This window comes from Choloepus didactylus, chromosome 10 (genome assembly GCF_015220235.1).
Source record: "Choloepus didactylus isolate mChoDid1 chromosome 10, mChoDid1.pri, whole genome shotgun sequence".
Taxonomy (NCBI): domain Eukaryota; kingdom Metazoa; phylum Chordata; class Mammalia; order Pilosa; family Megalonychidae; genus Choloepus; species Choloepus didactylus.
In genome coordinates, this window is record NC_051316.1 from 80,745,820 (window position 1) to 80,765,071 (window position 19,252).

The following is a 19,252-nucleotide window of genomic DNA, read 5'->3' on the forward strand; positions in this document are numbered from 1 at the left end:
ACTAAGCTTACAAAGGATGCCAGTAATCCAGGTTATATCCCAAATCAATTCAGTTGGCCAAACATTACTAAAAATAATATCTTCAAAAGGTCCTGTTTACAATGGATTCACACCCAGAGGAATGGATTAAGATTAAGAGCATGTTTTCCTGGGGTACATAAATTAATCCCCAACATAGGCTTTCCAGTTCATGCTCTCAGAAAGAGTGAAGAAATCTTACTACAAATTGACAGAAAGTAACAGAATTAAATGGTGCCAAGTTCACACCAGTTATTGGAAGAACTGAGGCAGGAGGTGAAGAGACTTGTAATATTTAGGTAGATTGAGTTTTGAGGTAGGTTCTGGCATGCCAAAAATAGGGGAAAGAAAAAACAATATTTAAGATTGATCTGTATTTTTTCAGTCACTTATTATTTTGACTTTCAGGTTTTGAGTGTGTCTATATTCATGAATGGTAGATGGTTCTCCCAATTAGGAACTATCTGATTAAGAAGCATATGCCTGAGCACCTCAATGGGGCTTTTCTACTCTATCTTCCCTCATTTCCTACAACTAAACTCCTGGGTCCTGTTTCTCAACCTCTCATATCCCTCATTCCACATGGAAGCTCAGATTGACTCTGACACCTAGATACGGAAGAGTTTGTTAAGTTCATTTTTTATCTGCATATCTGAATATTCTTTAAAATGACTTGCCATTGATGATAAGGGAGGTATACTTGTGAAGTTTGTGCCTAATTCTAGAAGACATACCTCTGTTGTAACAATAATAATAACGAAAAAATACTAAATTCCTTGTGTCTGTATCATTTTTATTCTTCCAAATGTGAATTCATGAAGGGTAAGAGTTACCAATATTTCATCTTAATAGTCCCAGATCGTGGTTGGTACTTTCATACTTTCCATGGGGATAAATATTCACTAATTGTTTGATGAATCACATTCCCATTATAATGTGGCTTTCTACATGATGACTCAAGACATTCTTGTAATGTTGGCTTTCCGTTGGCTTATTGTCTTTCAATTGAGGAATAGGATGCTTTCTCAGTTTCTTCTTTGTCAGACCTCACCCATTTCCTTAACTAACTTATGAGAATATTTTTTCTGTTCCTGTACTATTAGGTATGTGTCTTTTTAAAATGTTATCTTGGTTTATGACCAAACTTTCCAGGATAACCATCATTATCCCTAAAATAACTACTCTCCCAACACGAGGTAAGTCTTGCATTAATGATAACACCAGATACCTGTCGGCCAAGGGGTTTCCTGCAAACATCCCTGAGTATAGACTGGAATCCATAGGCATAGGGTGTTCATGTCACATGGGTCCTCCATCTTCTTATTCTGAGAAGTGGCATGCTTGGGCCAAGGAATAGCTGAGCACGATACAGGTCTATAATCAAGGAAAAGGACTCTGACATCCCTCTGATTTTTCTTTTTATATATAAATGTAGATTTCATCTTGTAAGTCAATATCAACATTCTGAGTTTAGGTATCAAATAATCTGAGTTTAGATACCAGATGTTCAGAGGAGTGCTGGGAATATAACAATTGCCTGAAGCCTGGTGACCTTGCAGAAGCCAAGCTCATGCACATTCTCTCCCAAATGGGGGAGGGAGAGGATTGGTCTCACCCAGTTCACTTACAGGCAACTGGGTGAAAGTCTTCATTTACAACTAACACTTGGTAAGAAATTACTATGTTCCAGGTCTCTGCTAGATGTCTTAAATGTGCAACTTGAATGACTGAAAATATAATTTGAAAGCAAATAATGTCTTTGGTGATAACCCAAAATACAGAACTCATCTCAAACTTTTCAAATTAGCTACAGTTTTTGGCCTATTCTCACCCTCATTACAACACTCACCACAAATTCAAGAACCTGCTTTAGCTGACTCATGCTGAAGTACATGATTTGCTGAAGCCAGTTCAGAATTCATACACCAGTCATTCAAGGCTGAAGAAGTCCCATGCATCCACAGCTGTTAATTGCTTCTCCAGTGGCAACTATGTCTCATGCCTGCTCAGCCAGCAATGCAGGGGGGGAGAGGGGATGTCATTATATTCAAACTCTCTTACCCAGGCTTTAGAAGTGTGAGAGTTACTTTCATGAGTCAACTTGGCTAGGTTATGGTGTCCAGTTGTTTGGTCAAGCAAGCACTGGCCTGATTGTTGCTGTGATAATTTTTATCTATAATCAGTTGTTGCATCTATGACTGATTGCATCTACAATCAACAACAGAGATTGCTGTCAGCAATGTGAGGAGTCTCCTCACCCAATCATTTGGAGATCTTAAAAGCCAGAACAGAAGATTTTAAGAATCAGAAAGAAGAATTTTTGCCTCAACTTCAGTTAGCCTTCTTCCCTTGGGAATTCAAACTCAACTTCAACAACACCTTTATCAGAGTTTCCAGCTTGTAGCCTCCCCTATGGAATTTGGCCTTGCCAGCCCCCAGAGTCACATGAGCCAATTCCATGCAATAAATTTATATTTGTCAAAAAATTGTGATCTTATTCTCACCATGTAATACCTTTGCAAGGATATTTGGCATTAACCACCCTCATCTCTATCTTCCTCACAACCTTACATTCCTAGCCTCTGACGTGAAGAAGCCTTGTCTGTAGACACAGGCCATATCCCATGGGAAAACACTGTAAGAAGATGGTTGTGGAAAAAATATGGGCTAGACAAAGTCCTCTCTTACTACCTCAGATGTAAATGCAGATTCCTGGCCCAGATATAATATTTTTTTGAGGGAAAATGAGCCCATTTCCCAGGGTGTACCCCATTTAAAAAAGCTTCATTTCTAACTTAACAAGTCTCCCTTATAAGGTTGTAGCTTTAAATTCACTCACACAGCCACAACCCAGGATTCATTTGACCCCTGTGTGTTCTGACATCTGTCTCCTAAAGATGCTGGAACCATTTTCTCTTCTCCCTTTTAGTACTAGGAGCTAGATCACAGTGACTCATGGCAAAGTTATTAAGAGAGAAGTCTTCATTATCCTACAAGAAAAAACCAGGAGTCCCTATTCTCCACACAATGGTGTTGCAGGATAGTATCTCTGCTGAGGAATCTGATAATGAGGACACTGACTCCTTCTCTCTATATAGGGATCAGACAAGGAGCCTTGCTGCTCTCATATACACCTGATGCTTTCTATTCTGATAGTGAAGAACCAGTTATTCCTTCTAATATAGAAGCATATCTAACAGAACTTTTACCCCAAAACACTCAAGTACAATTTCCAAATGATAAAAAGTAGAAAGGCCTTACTATTATAACCAGGACAGATGATTCATATCCTTCAAGTCCTATATTAGAAGATGGTACTGAGGGAGAAGCTAAACAGGACCAAGTAAAAAAGGAGGAAGAGAGGGACATGTTGTAATGGCTAAACTAATTATAGAATAAAATAAGTAAACTATACTACTAAGTTAGATATAAGTAATAGTAATCTCTCTTCTAATTTTTAGTTTTTATATAAGTAAAGGGTATGTTATATTGCTCTTACAGAAGTCAAAGCTTAATTAGTAGAAATATTTTCAATGAAGTTTTGCAAACATTCAAAGTTAAGTTTGAATCTCTAATAATGCTATGAACACCCTCCTTTGTATTTGACTCAGCTATAGTTCACCACCTATCCATCACTAGTGGTTCAAACATAGAAATAGAAGGATGATTTAATTGAATGTATCCTAAATCAAAGGCTCTATAGTCTGTAACTTAAACTGGAGGGGTCTTTTGATCTCATATCCAACTACATCTGGAAGAGACAGAAGTCTCCGGGCTTGGTAATGTGTCAATTTATGTTTGCATTTTAAACTTGTTTCTTTTACCTTAAGTTCTCCTTTAGTAAATACATGTTGAATTTAAATTCTTGCCTTGAGTGCTCTTTACTTTTAAAATATTATCTGTCCCTATGCTCTTCTTTGAGTGGGAGCTTTATTGATGAAGTCCAAACCAACTGAATCAGGACCTGATAAGGCTCAGGCCTTTCTAATGGAGATCACAGGTTTGAGGTGTAAAGAGAGGAATCTGTGACAGTAGCCACCTCCTTTGCCATTTATTTTCATCAGTAAGGGTAGGCATTCTTTCATTTCTTCCTGTTATTGTGGAAGTCAGCTCTGGGAAGAACTGACAAACATTTAGATAACTATACACATGGAAGTAGTTAGACTGGATTTAAAGTTCTACTTTACCAGGCATTGGGGATGGAATCACATACCCCACAAAAGACATGTTCACATCTTAATCTACATGCCTGTGGGTGTGAATTCAGTTATAAATAGGACCTTTTGAAGATATTATTAGTAAAGGTGTAGCCAAATCAAAACAAGGTGGGTCTTAATTTGTATGGCTGGAGGTTTTATAAAGAGAGGAAATTCAGATGCAGTCAGTCAGAAGAAAACATAAGTCAGCAGATGCCAGAGGAGAGAGACATCTTTGTGTGACTCAGACAGACTACCATCAATAGAATGTTATCAACCCGGTGGACCCCGGGGGAAAGCAGGGCTTTGCTGACCTTGAATGTGGACTTCTAGCCTTTAAAACTGTGAGACAAGCAGTGCTTGTGACTTAAACCAACACATTGTGTGCCATTTGTCATAGCAGCCCAGAAACTAAGACACCAGGCACCCCACTATACAGATATTAATTCAAAAAAAAAAAAAAAAGTATCTAACCATTTCTCTGTTTGGTTGATAGTTTGCATCAGTGTAGCATATCAAAGGCTTTTTATGGGTTTTTTATTTACTTATTTTTTTTTCTAAAATAGCACTGGCATACCCTCCTGTTCTAGTTTGCTAATGCTGCAGAATGCAAAACACCAGAGATGGATTGGCCTTTATAAAAAGGGGGTTTATTTGTCTACACAGTTACAGTCTTAAGGCCATAAAGTGTCCAAGGTAACACATCAGTAATCGGGTACCTTCACTGGAGGATGGCCAGTGGCATCCGGAAAACCTCTGTTAGCTGGGAAGGCACGTGGCTGGCATCTACTCCAAAGTTCTGGTTTCAAAATGGCTTTCTCCCAGGACGTTCCTCTCTAGCAAGCTTGCTCCTCTTCAAAACATCACTCACAGCTGCACAGAGTTCCTTCTCTTTGAGTCAGCTCATTTATATGGCTCCACTGATCAAGTCCCATCCTGAATGGGTGGGGCCATGCCTCCATGGGAATATCTCATCAGAGTCATCACCCACAGCTGGGTGGGGCACATTCCAAGCAAATCTAATCAGCACCAAAATGTCTGCCCCACAAGACTACATCAAAGATAATGGCATTTGGGGGACACAATACATTCAAACTGGCACACCTCCCCATAGCTTAAACATACCAAAATGTCTGCAATGACAAGGAATGACCCAGAAAATGAACTCAGAAAGAATATTGATATGATTTTGCTAATATCTACAGAGTTCTGATTTTGTCTGCTATTTCAGATTTTCTTTTGTAGCTTGATCCTTCTGGTGAGGAAGAATTCCAACTCTTTCCAACTATCCTGGTTCAGAAAGAGCAAGTTTTGATTTAATAATCATTGGACTTATTACCTCCAGGAAAGGAAAAGCAGTCTCTAAATCTTTGGTCATTCCTTCTAAATAGCTGGAAGAAATAAAATCAGAGCAAGGGGTGATGAAACTTTGTGAACTTTACTGCATTCCTGGAATGTAATGAATGGGGCTGAAGCAATGGGAGTAACATTATGGTAGGGAATAGTTATTTTAGATGTTTGATCATATTTAGTATTAAAAGTTTAGTTAGATAAGCATTAGTTAGGTACATCTTCTACAAGCTAGACACTTATCTATATGTTTACATATAAGTACAAGATGTGAAGTACTTTGCAATGAAAAAAAGCATTCATTTCAATCTCAGAAATACCATAAGGAGACATTATTATCCAAATTTTAGTGACACTGTGGTAACCAGAAAACCTGATTCTAAGTTCAGTGTATATCTCTCATCATTATTAATCGATCCAAAATATGAACCATGATATCCTCAGTGTCAACAGAGATTTTGAATAGATTCAACCATTAAATGCATTAAGAACAATCATTCTCAAAGTACAATGTCTGTCTTTCCACATGGCTATGTGTAGGGCTGCCCCCTTCTGGCCCAAAAAATGAACCACATTTTAGTGGTTCTATGTGGTTGTAAAATCTTGGATCATTTCCCTAAAACAGCTCTTAAATTTTTCACTATTTCACACTACTTCTCATAGAGATTTTATTTTTATTGCAATATTAAAGCATCTGTCCCAAATGTATTCCATGAACTTAAAGTACGAAATCAGGGCTTGCGTAAAGGTAAATAAACTGGGAAGTGATCTCAGGGAGCAGAAAGGAGGAACCAAGGAAGTAAAATAAAGGCCAGGAAGGCAGGAAAGCCATACAAAGTTATGCTATAGAAATAATGAGAAACAAGAATGTGTCACAGATTTGCCTATGAGCTCTTGACCCCATTGTTTAGAGGTTGTTCCATGAGATTTTAGTTTCCTGCATTTTGGGGTTGCACATATATGAGTGCACATGTTCTTTGTCAGAGAAACCTCTGTAAGAAAAGCAAGAGTTGAGGTGAGATATTTAGTGCTAAAGGGGTCCAAGCCTACAGGCAACAGTAACATTGTGCCTGGGCTAAGGGGTGGGGCCAAAAAAAATGTTAGGCTGTGCTCAAGAGATGTGCAATACAAAAACATAGCCATGGACATGTGATAAATATTTGATGACTACAACAAAGAGTTGTAGCACTTAAATTACAAAATGTCTTTAGCTGATCCCAAATACTACCTTGATTCATTTTTTACACATTTTTCATGCTCTTCTCTTATCTGGGGTATTCAGATTTTATTTCTGACATGACAGGGGAAGGGAGTGTATAGGTTCCATCCCCCCTTAGCCCACTCCCAAATTCTGATATTCTGATGCTTTATTATTTTTGCATAAACAGTGAACAGCAATATAAGAAAAGTTTTGATGAATCTCACTAAACTATCCCTCAGAAACATAACTTATTTTTGCCTGAATTACTCAGTCTTTAATAAATACTTTTCCTATATAAACCTAGCCAATGCAGAGAAAGGAATTGTCAGAATTTGATAAAATCAGACAATGCAAACTAAACATCTATTTTATGCCAGAATTAATAAATAATTACTAAACCGTTGCTTCTTTATCTGATGTTTGCCTAAGAATTATCCTGGGGATTTATGCATGTGCATGCCAACCACCGAAAGGAGTTTCAAAGATGAACTATATATAAAATGCATATAAATCGCATTGAATTTCATTTAATTAAAACATTCATAGTATGTATGTAAGTGGTATAAGCAATTGTTTTTGTAAATTACTAAATGAGAAAGAAATTCCTGGCCAACCCAAATAGTTTCTGTATTCCATACCTAATGCTTGCAAAGATTCTAATCCACCCAGGGAACATTTACATGCAGACTGTAACAAGTAAGCAAAGCTTTGTCACTCCTCTGATTAAAGGAATTGATTTGACTTTAGGAAGAGTGACTTTAATTAGCTGTGCAAATGCCATTAATTCCAATTAATCTTCTCACACTGTCAAGACAAAAATCCTGGGAGAAGATAAATTGCAGCAAATCAATATAGCCCTTGTTTTACCAGGAACAGGTGCTTGAGGAAAGAGGAATGTCATTAATGGGTGTCTCTATCAAGAAGTATTTAAAGAAGACAGTAATTCAATGTGAAAAGCTTCTAGATGATTTCTAATATCCTATTTATATACTCCATAATTGCTTTCAATTGGATAGGAAGTATTTATATAGAGAGTTTTTTAGAATTATTACAATAATTCAATGATAACAATAATACAAATTCAAATCATCTTTGCTACTGTAGAAATTATAGGGATTAAGATATATGCTAAAATGTGTTCTACTCTCTTTTTTTCTCTTCAAAGAAAGATATCCCATTCAACATGTTTCATACCAACTCAAAACACCATGCTAAAATATTGATGATCATAAAGACAAACTTAAAGATTTCCATGTACCAAAGTCAGGGAGCTTTTCCATGTCTAAATGGAATATTGAAAAAATATGCATTCTTAGACTACATACCATATTTTCCAAGCTCTGATTTCATTTCTTATTAGTATTGGTTGCATCCGTTTATTCTCTAGTCAATTTGACTGTGTCTCCATTCCAGAAAAATATGCTAAACTAATTTCTACCTCAGAGCCTTTACATTTGCTTTTCTCCCATGGAAACTTTCCAGGGTTCTTCTAGGCCCCCTCCCCCTCCCCCCTCAAAATTATCTGCTAGTGAGTTTGTTTGTATTTGCTATTTAGCACTTATCGTACCTCAGGTTGTTTGTTTTCTCTTATCTTTTTCCTCTGTAGTCCTTCCAAACTCTGTGAGGGCAGACACAGGCTCATCACTATATATTCTGAACCCAGGACATTGCCTGGAGCATAGAGGGCACTCCAGACAGTATAAATAATAAATAAATGAAGAAATAAACCGATAAAGGACAGACATTTCCTGAAAGGTAGTAAATAATGCTGAACTGTGGGTCAGGGGTTCCCAAGACTTAAGGTGGGCTAGGAGGATTCATATGTCAGAAAAGCTGTTCATGGTCATGGTTTATTACAGTGAAATGACACAGATTAAAATCAGCAAAGGGAAGGGTGCAAGAGGTGAAGTTCGGGGAAGACCAGGAACAAGCTTCTAGGTGTTCTCTACCAGTAGATTCACACAGAGATAAACTTAATTCTCCCAGCAGTTATGTGTGACAATGTGTGTGAAGTGCTACCAGTGAGGGATGCTCACCCGAGCCTTGGTGTCCAGGGATTTTATTGAGGTCAGCCAGATGGATACCCAGCATCCACATGACTGAATAGCTACTCCAATCCCAGCCCCAACAGCAAAAATAGGTATTCACCATCCATCACATTGTTAGGATAAAAGTATCTGGTAACACTGCTACAATGTAGCCCAATGCCTCAGGCATAAGAGGCAAAATCACTCTTACTAGGCAGCGTGTTCCAAGGGCTCAGACATTATCTCCCCCAGGAGCTGGTCCAGGGCCAGTCCCGAAGACAGACAGGACTGATGATCAGCTTCCTCACCCTTTACTTGTTCTTGCACCTTGTACACTCTGGTCTCCTCTTTTGCCTTTCCACTAAAATGGAAAGATCATCATAGCCCTCTAATTACCAGAAGTAAGAGCCACTTACATAACATCATCTTACATAACTTCTGCTTGATATTTGACTTTATTGACCATATCTTCTTTCTCTTTACTCCCACAGTTTCCCTGAAGCTATTTTATTCTCGTTCTCCTCTTTTTCTCCACTAGCATCACTACCCACACACTCTCCCTCTGCTGCAACCATTTCATCTCAGTATCCTGATGCAGTTTCCTCATGTCCAAAATAGCAACATTATTACCTTCTTCATTAGCTTATTGTTAGGAATTATTGGGGGAAAAAACTATGAGAAATTACCTATCATATCATTGTCACTTGAGCAATACTATTGTTTCTGGAATATCATGATTTCTTAATACATGGCAAATTTATCCTAAACTATATAATTATTTAATTATCAGTATATTTCTTTCCCTTAGAAAGTTATAGCTTTCATAATCTTTGTAATATCAATTACACATTATTTTAAAATTAGAAAGAATGAGGCACAACCATCATGAAATCATTTACAAGATCATAAATCACTAATGGAAACAGAGTAATAGAATGTTGACTCTTCTGAGAACTCCATAAACTCTACTGCACTAACTGATCTTTTGGGTGATTGACTGATTACAGCTATAAATTCTTCCAGGAAAAAGAAATTTGCATAAACCAAACAGCTGGATAATGGATTACAGTTCTGAGAACTTGTTAAGAACATATGGTGTGTTCTTCAGGGGTACACAGAGCTCTGTGGCTGTATTTTGTAAACCATGATGAAATTTTTTCAGTTTTTGAGGAAATATTTTCCCTTAAAATTTATGGTTAACATTAATAAATATATACACAACAATTCAGACAAACAGAGAGACGCGTCTATGGGAATTTAGGAATTTAAATTCATTCATTTGATATTTGTTGAGGACTGTTTGGGTTGCTAAAGCTGCTGAAATGCAATATACAAAAAATGGATTGGCTTTTACAATGGGGCAATGGGGGGTGGGGTTGGGGTTATTAGTTCACAAATTTACAGTTATAAGGCCATGAAAATGTCCAAATTAAGGCATCAACAGGATGATACCTTGTATGAAGAAGAGTTGATGGCATCTGGGGTTCCTCTGTCACATGGGAAGACACGTGACTGGCTCTCCTGAACCTTTTCTCCCAGGGTTAGTTTCTGGTTTCAGTGACTTTCTCCAAAATGTCTCTGGGTTCTGCCTTAGCTCCTGTGGATCCTTGCTTGCTTCTACAGGTACAAACTCTGGATTACATATCTTAGCTTCTCTCCAAAATGAGTCAGCTTCTCTCTTAAAGGACTCCAGTAAAGGATTATGACCCACCTTGAATGGGCAGGGTCACCTCTCCATGGAAACAACCTAATCAAAAGCTCCCACCCATAATAGGTCTGCCCACACAGGATTAGATTAAAATAACATAGATTTTATGGGGTATATGACAGATTCAAACCAGCACAAAGACCTTCTAAGTCTTGAATATTAGCAGTACTATGCTTTGCATTGTGAAAGATATAAGGAAATGGGAATAATTATTTTTAAGGTATATTTTTAAGGACTTATCAATATATGTAAAGCTCAATATGTATCTCTTGGAAGAACTCACATTGGTTACCCTTCCATGAAAGAAATCAAGACTGAAGATATTATTTCAAAATTATCAGCATAAAAATATAGTTAAACCATAGAGATATATGAAGTCACTGAGGATCTTATGATAAATAAACATAATACAAGTAAGAGTAGACTCTTGGAGAACACCATACTTTGTTAAGTAGATGAAGAAGAAATGTCAAATGAAATTAAAAAAGGGGGTGGGGGTGGGGGTGGCAGGTAGCCAGAGAGCCCTTCCAAGGACAATGACCCAGAGTGTTAATGCCACCAAAAGGTCAAGGAAAAGGGTATGAAAATGGCTCATTGTTTTAGAAATGTCATAATTATTCCATTATCATAACTAAATTCAGTTACCCAAATGATCAGTGCTGTTTAGCTGTCAATGCTTTCAGAGGTTTTTGTTTGGTTTGGTTTTATATAATAATGGAAAGGAGTCATGAAGAAAGAACTCAAACTGCAGATTGATAAATAGGAAATGAGGAATTAGGCACAGAGGCTTGTATGCAAAGAAAGGAGTTTGTGGGGATAACATATGTGTGTTTATTATTATCACCAATATTAAAGGACACATGAAAATTAAATTCCATCTGCATTTCCTTGGAAATTTCATCACTCATTTGGCAGAAATTGGATTTGAACCTAGGCAGTTGAGTCCAGAACCTGATGGGTGATCTTAAATCCTACACCACATTGACTGTAGACAGTCTTTAATGTGGCTGCGTTCAAATCCTGCCCCAGCCACATGGCTTTGCCCCTGTAGGTCAGAAAATAGGAAAGATGCCAAAATTGAAGAGCTACATTTGAATCCCACACCAAGGTCAAGGTTGTTGATGGCGTCTGAGAGGTAGGAGGGAAAACCGAAGATCCTATTCAATTTGATACAACAAAGTTTTGTTGTAACATAATTCTCAAGAATAAAATGCCATTTAGACTGTATTGGCCTGTGACTGAAATCAGAGAACCCAGAAATAATCTGGTCTTGGGCAAATTTCCTAACCTCTATGAGCCTCAGCATCCTCATCCATAAAAATGGAAATAAGAGCTGTCTACTGACCCTCTAAAAGTGGAGTTTACCATATAATAAATATATGTGAAAACATCTGGCATAGTATGTAAATTAATGTGCATTTTTAATCCTTCCATGAATTCCTTTACCTAGACTCCTTCCATGTTGTATACCTTAGTACTCACTCCCTAACATGATCATGAACTCTAGAATTCTGAGATAATTAAGATTAAGACACACCATAAGATCGCAGAATGTGTGGAGACTTTATTGGCTACATCAAAGCCCTTTGCTATAGGATTCAGACAACATAAACCAACCTGACTCTGACGGGGATGGTTTATAAAATATAATTTCATATTTTATATAAAAAAAAAAAGAAAACCCTTTCTCACCAACATCATGCCCCTTTCATTGCTACATCATGCCAATCCATAACCAAAAGGGAAAGCCTTAGAGGAAAAGTTATCAAAAGAATGTGGAACCTTATGTCTTTTATCTTGTCTTTGAAAGCTTTGGAATTTTATGATTGTCAGCATCCACCCAGATGCACTGAAGAATTCATGCTTTTAAAGCATATTGATTTTCCACAAAGAATAATATAAATGAGGGGTAGATTTAGAAGTATACCTTTTTAGCAGTTTCCAACCATAGCACTTTTAGGCATGTGGGTGAGTGTTGGAGGGCTGTATATAAGCATAAATTCTAGAGACAGCTTTAACAGATGCTGAAATTTATTTAGTGGAGAAATAAAAAAAATAAAACCTACATCTGCCCAGTCATGAAAAACCATTCTGCGTTAGGAGACTCCTGAGTGAAAGGGGAAGTGGCAAGTTTGAAAGATTTTTTCCCCCTCCAAGTTCTCTAACTCTATTTTAATCTTAGGCTCCCATATCCTTAATGCTGTCAACAATTCACAGCAAGTAAAATTCAGATTCAGTTAAAAGGAAAGCAATCAAATGAATAAACACACTTAACCCAGATCATAATTGTCTATATTATTAAGGATAATGTTTCAGGAACATTAAGTAATAAATTGCTTTAAAATAACTATTATGGCACTTTTTGAAAGAACTCAAAAATATTAATTTTGAATAGGAATTTTTAAAAATATATTTACAAAAAATAAATCCAGGGAAGTGGAAGATATGTTTAGCCTGCAACCTCACAATGCCACATCAACCACATCTATCACAAAAAAACCTTGCTCAGGTATACAGTAGGCATAAAATCCAAATGGAACTGTTTGATTGACAGGAAAAAGGAACACAATGTAATTGTGTATTTCACTCAGGAAATGTGATGAAACACTGCATAGCTTCTCAACGGAATGAATTGGATCTACAAGTATAAAAAGAACAAATCTAAAAAAATGCCAAGTGAAACAAATTTGTAGCAAACTGCTGTACACCATGTGATAATATTCATGTGTATATCTCTCTACCAAGAAATGAAGCAAAATTGCAAAAACATGCTAAGGAATAAAGGTTGCTATCTTCAGAGAGTGATTACTTCTGGAGTGAATTGGAGAAGGTAGAGTGAATTTATAGCATGCTTTTTAATTTAATTCTGATAAATATTAACATCAATTTAAATATTGGTGACAGCATAGGTGCCTGTTATATTATTTCCTGTAGTTACTATATGTTTGAAACATTGTGCAAGTAAAATAACCATTAAAAAGACAAAGTTGCTAACGGAAGACTGCTATTACAGTTGCCCTAGTAATGACTTGTTGACCATCTGGAAGGTGATACTTTTCTAGGCAGTTGCAGGATGTGCCATTTCAAGCTGGTGGGAGTAGGCCCATTAGTGACTTAGGCCCCCACAGTTTTGAAAATATGATTTTGTGAAATTAATCTTAAAAAAGTCCTTTGGGTCAAGTTTAGTTTGGAAAAAAAAAAAAAAAATGTCTCCTTTGAACTCTAATGCATATGAAATTCCAAACCTTTTTTTTTTTGTAAGTTGGGTCCAGGCTTGTTTTGTTCTAACAGAGGAACCTGCCAGCAGTGCACAGCTCTGATTCTCTTGGATCCATTTAACGCTTCCTGTACACTCCTTGCCTGACTTTTCTATGCTCTTCTTCAAATGAACAGCACATGTGACTGTCCTCAAAGATTGTCTCAGGGTACTATAACCAATTTGCCTATTCAGAGAGCTGTTACTCCCACTCCAGGGTGGGCTTAGCCCTTGACTGACTGTAAGTGGGAAAGCCCAGCTGCTTCTTGAGAAGAAACTTTGAGGCATAATTTTCACACCAGAAGTTCCTGTGGACCTAGGATTTTACCTAAAATCACACCCTTGCTTTCCCTCTTCTCCTTTCTGGCTCTCTTTTCTGCACTCCCTTACTGGTTTCTCCTGGGAAGCCTTAATAAACTATATGCTCACAAATCCTTCTTTCTGGGTCTGCTTCTGAGAAAACTGCTCTACAGCAAGCAATTGATGAATTTATTCATTCATTTGATCCTTATACTTCTTACATCAAATCATTCTTGTAAATTTTCTCACACATGTATTACCATCTCCAAGCTCCTATGAACTCTTCTCTAGGTCCTGTGCAAAAAATATAGCTTTATTACAGTATAGCTTTCTTCCAATCAAACAGTAATCAGTAAAATCTCAGTAAGAAATGAGAGGGGTACTTTAGGACCCCTGCATCACCATATAATATTAAGGAACAAAGTAACGTTTTCTCCAAGTTTTCACAGACCACTTTATAGGTTTAAAATTTTGAGCATTCTTTTGCAGCAGCTCTTGGAAAGAGATGAGAGAAGCTACAGTGCCTGCCAGATTATATCAGCAGGGCTTGGCAGACATGGTGGCACTCAATAAAAGCCTTAGAAGTGTCCAGCAATTGTGCTGACACAGGGCCAAGGCAGCAGTGAACAAGTAGCTGTGGCACTGATGCCCAAGCACAGGCAGAGATGCCTGGTGAGCAGACAGCTCCTATCATAGGTAACAAAAGCATTGTCTGACAGGTGCCATATGGTCCTGACTGGGCTGGGCTGGGAGCAGATGTGAGCAACTCCTTGGATGAGGATTTTTCAGGGTGTTGGAAGATAGTCTGAAAAATATGAGGCAAAACTAAATGGAATGATTTTTACTATTACTGTGGCCTATTTATTCAGCTCAGCCTAGAGTAGCAATCTATGCTGATAAAGATTTTCATTGGAAAGGAAAGGTAAACATTGTTTGAAGTCCACAGCCACAATTCTTATTCTACAAAATGTAAGACTAAAGACAACATTGGTTTTGAGAAGCATGAACATTTCTAAGAATGAATGATGTGGCATTGGATAGGTGAATTGTTTTTAGCCATCAAAGGTTGGAATATCGAATGTGGCTAAAGAGAAAAGCAGGTAATTAAGTACAGGTATAGAGATCACTGCACAACATCAAAGGCTAGGTGTTGATTAAGTCATGAATAGCAGTACCAGTCATGGTTCTACGGATAAATTATGTGAAGTTTTGATGCCAGGCATTGACGTCTATGAAAGTCCTAGATGGCATCTTCTTCCAATATGAGGCTGTTTCATCTACATTGAAAATTTGCTTTTTAAGATAGCCACCTGCATCAGTTATCTTAACTATATCTTCAGTATAACACACTGTAGCTTCTACATCAGAACTTGCTGCTTCACCTTGTATTTTGATGTTATAGAAATGGCTTCTTTCCTTAAACCTCATGAACCAGCTTCAAACTCTCTTCTGCAGGTTCTTTATCTTGCTAAGCCTTCATAGAATTGAAGAGTTAGGGCCTAGCTCTGGATTAGGCTTTGTCCTAAGGTTATGCTATGGCTGATTTAATCTTCTATCTAGATCACTAAAGCAACAAGTCTTTTTCACTTTTTTATCATTCGTATGTTCGCTGGAGTAGCACTTTTAATTTCCTTCAAAAACTTTTCCTTTGCATTCAAAACTTGGCTAACTCTTCAGTGCAAGAGGCCTAGCTTTTGGCCTATCTTGGCTTTCAAAATGTCTTCCTCACTAAGCTTAATCATTTCTAGTTCTTGATTTAAAGCGAGAGACTCAACGCTTCCTTTCACTTTTGCACTCAGAGGCCATTATAGGGTTATTATTGGCAATTTTAGTATTGTTGTGTCTTGGGGAATAAGGAGGCCTGAGAAGAGGAGAGCAATGGGAACAGCTGATCAGTGGAGCAGCCAGAACACACACACAACATATATCAAGTTTGCTGCCTTATATGGTATTGCTTGTGGTGCCCCAAAACAATGACAATAGTAACACCAATGATTATAGATCACCATAACACATATAATTATAATTATAATTTGGAATATTGGGAGAATTATCAAAATATGACACAGAGAGACATGAGTAAGCACATGCTGTTGGATAATGAGTCCAAAAGACTTGCTTGATGGGTTGCCACGAACCTTCAATTTGTAAAAAAATGCAACATCTGCAAAGTGCAATAAAGCGAAGCACAATAAAATGAGGTATGCCTGTAAGTATAACAGTAAAGCAGTGAAATAAATGCTAATTAACATAGTTAAAATTATTTTTGCTTTGCATGTACAAATCTCATTGGATTATTATTAGAATTGAATAAAATTATCACAATATATGGGATGAGTTAAGCTTTTGCCAATGACTGCTATTATTGTTAATAATATGTACAAAACTATTGACATCCATCACTGAGAATTATAAAACATATATATAACTATTGGGTGTGTGAGTGTGATGATGAACTACATTGCTTTCTCTTATAAATTCTGAACCCACTAAAAATATAAGCAGAAATTTTGTGATGACCAGAAAGAAAACTTCATTGTTGGTAAATCAGACCTGGAAAACACATCTTGGGCTTGTTGCATCAATTGTCTTTCTACTGTTTTTCTGTTTCCTCAATTGTACTGATGCGTTGATCTCTAGACACACATCAGGCAATAGCTGGGTTATTTGCACAGACAGAGCTGGCCTGAATTTTCTCCTAGTATCATAGAAGCAGCAACATCAGAGAAAAGAACACTTAGGACCTATGCAAACCATATAAAGAAAGGAGGGAGAGTGGCAGGGAGGGTGAGAGAAGGAGATGGAAGGAGAGGACAGAGGGAAAGGTTGACTTCCATCCACTCATTGGCCTTTTCCCCATTCTTACCCAATTATTTATTACTAATCACATTTTCTTCTGTAGAGAGAAATGAATACAGGGTGAAAAAATTCAGAAGCTCTCTCTGATATTTCCAGAGGACCACAATTGCTAGTTTATGGGTAGAAGAAGGAAAACAGGAAAATAGAAGGGAAGGATTCCCCACGCAAAATTTTATTTTAAAAAGAACCCTTTTCACATTACAATCACTTATCTGCCTTATCTTTTACTCTGAGCAAACTTTTAACAATAGTTTAGAGTAAGGGCTGTGGAGAAATGGCTTGGCAGAGCTCCCCTCATTCACTAGGTCACAGACGTGTGATACGTTGACTCTGTCCCTGTCACTGGCTGATTTAATTGGTGAATGAAAAAGTAAGAAATAGATGGAGAAACAGAAGATTTGGAGGGGAAGCTATACAATAGGAGTGTTTTCTAGATTCTGAAGAGTATACTGTATACATGGTGGAAATTATTAGAAGAAATTCCCACTGTGCATAATGCTCCAGATAATCAAATTCTTATGTGACATTTCTGGTCAGCTGACTCCACATCAATCTCAATACGAATTGTGCATAATATCTCATTTATGCCAGAAGATTCCTGATTTTGCTGCCATGATTTGGACTGTTTGGGAGTCACCATTTATTAAACCCTAAGTAGAGGCAGAAAAATCTATATTTCTACAACCAAGTTTCTATTCTTGTGAAAGGTATTTTGAAAAACTGGTTTCAAGCAGCATTCACTCATGTTGCTCCTCGTATTCCTATATTTTGGGGGGAAACAGGAATTCTATAGGGGAGTTTTAGTGGACACTTGTTTTGGCTTCCCAGCATCTGTTCCTTATTTTTGAAAATCCTACCCCCAGTTTCCCATCAGAGCACCATCCACTCTCTGACTTTCAGTTCTGGACTTGGTTTAGTTCTCTCTGCCCCTGTCTTGAGGGATGGAGCATGTTATCCAGTCCTAAGCCACATTTCACCTTTGCAAGCTAGCTCCCTGTTAGGTTCTGGCAGCAGGGGGCAGTAGAGGGAGAGTGCAAGGCTGGAGGAGGAAGGGTCAGTCAGCCTCCCTGCTGCGGTGATCCAGGGCCCCTCAGTCATTAGTTCCCACAGTGGCAGATGTTCCAATTCCCCATATTCTTTCACACCCCCCAAAAGAATCTTATCACACCCTTTCAGATATGCCAGTACTAGCCAGCCCCTCCTCAGCAGGCTGAGGTCCAGGCTCTTAGCTGCCGAGGGAGCAGCACTGTTGGGTGAGCCCCCTCCTTAGATGTCTGGACCCCCACTTTGTTCCCTTAGCCTAACAGGTGGCAGATTTTTCCTGCTGTGTTTATCTCTGTGCTACCTCTGTATTCCTTTTGCGTATTCAATTCTCCAACATACATTTAAACAACTTCTTATATTGAATTCTTTCTTCAAAATAACTGGTGTGGTCTCTCTTTCCTGACTGTACAATGACTGGTACAGAAGTTCAACATCAGAGGACCCCAAAATGCCAGTAGCAGGGAAGAAGCAGAGAGAACTGGTGTCTGATCCCAGCAGGGTTGCTAGAGACAGGAGTGGCGTGATATCAAGCAAGGAGCTTCAGTAAGCCCTATGCAAAAGTACATGGGCTCCATTTTATTCACTGACCTCAGGGCAATCATATCCATGCTTGACTGAGACTGCAAGGCTGGTGTGCACTTCAGTGAGGTTCCTGGTGTCTGGAAGACATCACAGATGCAGAACATCTCATGCATCTATAGCCAGGACCATTCTGGGACGATTGACAAAGATGAACTCAAGCAGGCACTCTCAGGTTTTGGATTACTGGCTGTCTGACCAGTGTCATGTATCCTTATTCAGAAGTTTTTGACAGGCAAAGAAGAGAGGAGATCACTTTTATTACTTCATCCAAAACTGCACAGTCTTCCAGAGATTGGCAGATACATTCAGATGCTATGATACAGATCAGAATGGCTGAATTCAGGTGTCTTCTGAATAGTAACTGTCCATGGTCTTTGGTATTGTATAATACTGGCCTCCTTGGGAATAGCAGTGTGACTTAAAGAATAAAGATGGAAAATGCCAAATCTTTTACCACCTCTCTACTTATTGAAAAAGAACAAAAATGCAGCCTCATACTGTTATCCCTTTGAATTTTATATAATTAATATTTGGGGACCTAAATGGATAAGCTGGTTCATGTTTTTCCAATTGTAATAACTATATAATTTGGTGACTGTGCAATGAAGTAAAATGTAATAATGTTTCAGGTATTCTGTATGAAAAAAATGCATCATGTACTCTTCTAGAGATCTCCAACTACATAGTGGAAAAACTTTTATCTTTCCTAGT

At 37.8% G+C, this 19,252-nt stretch overlaps 1 pseudogene; it reads left to right on the forward strand.

Moving 5' to 3' along the window:
* Positions 1-18,407: 18,407 nt before the first annotated feature.
* Positions 18,408-18,929, forward strand: LOC119545244 (annotated as a pseudogene).
* The last annotated feature ends 323 nt before the right edge of the window (positions 18,930-19,252 follow it).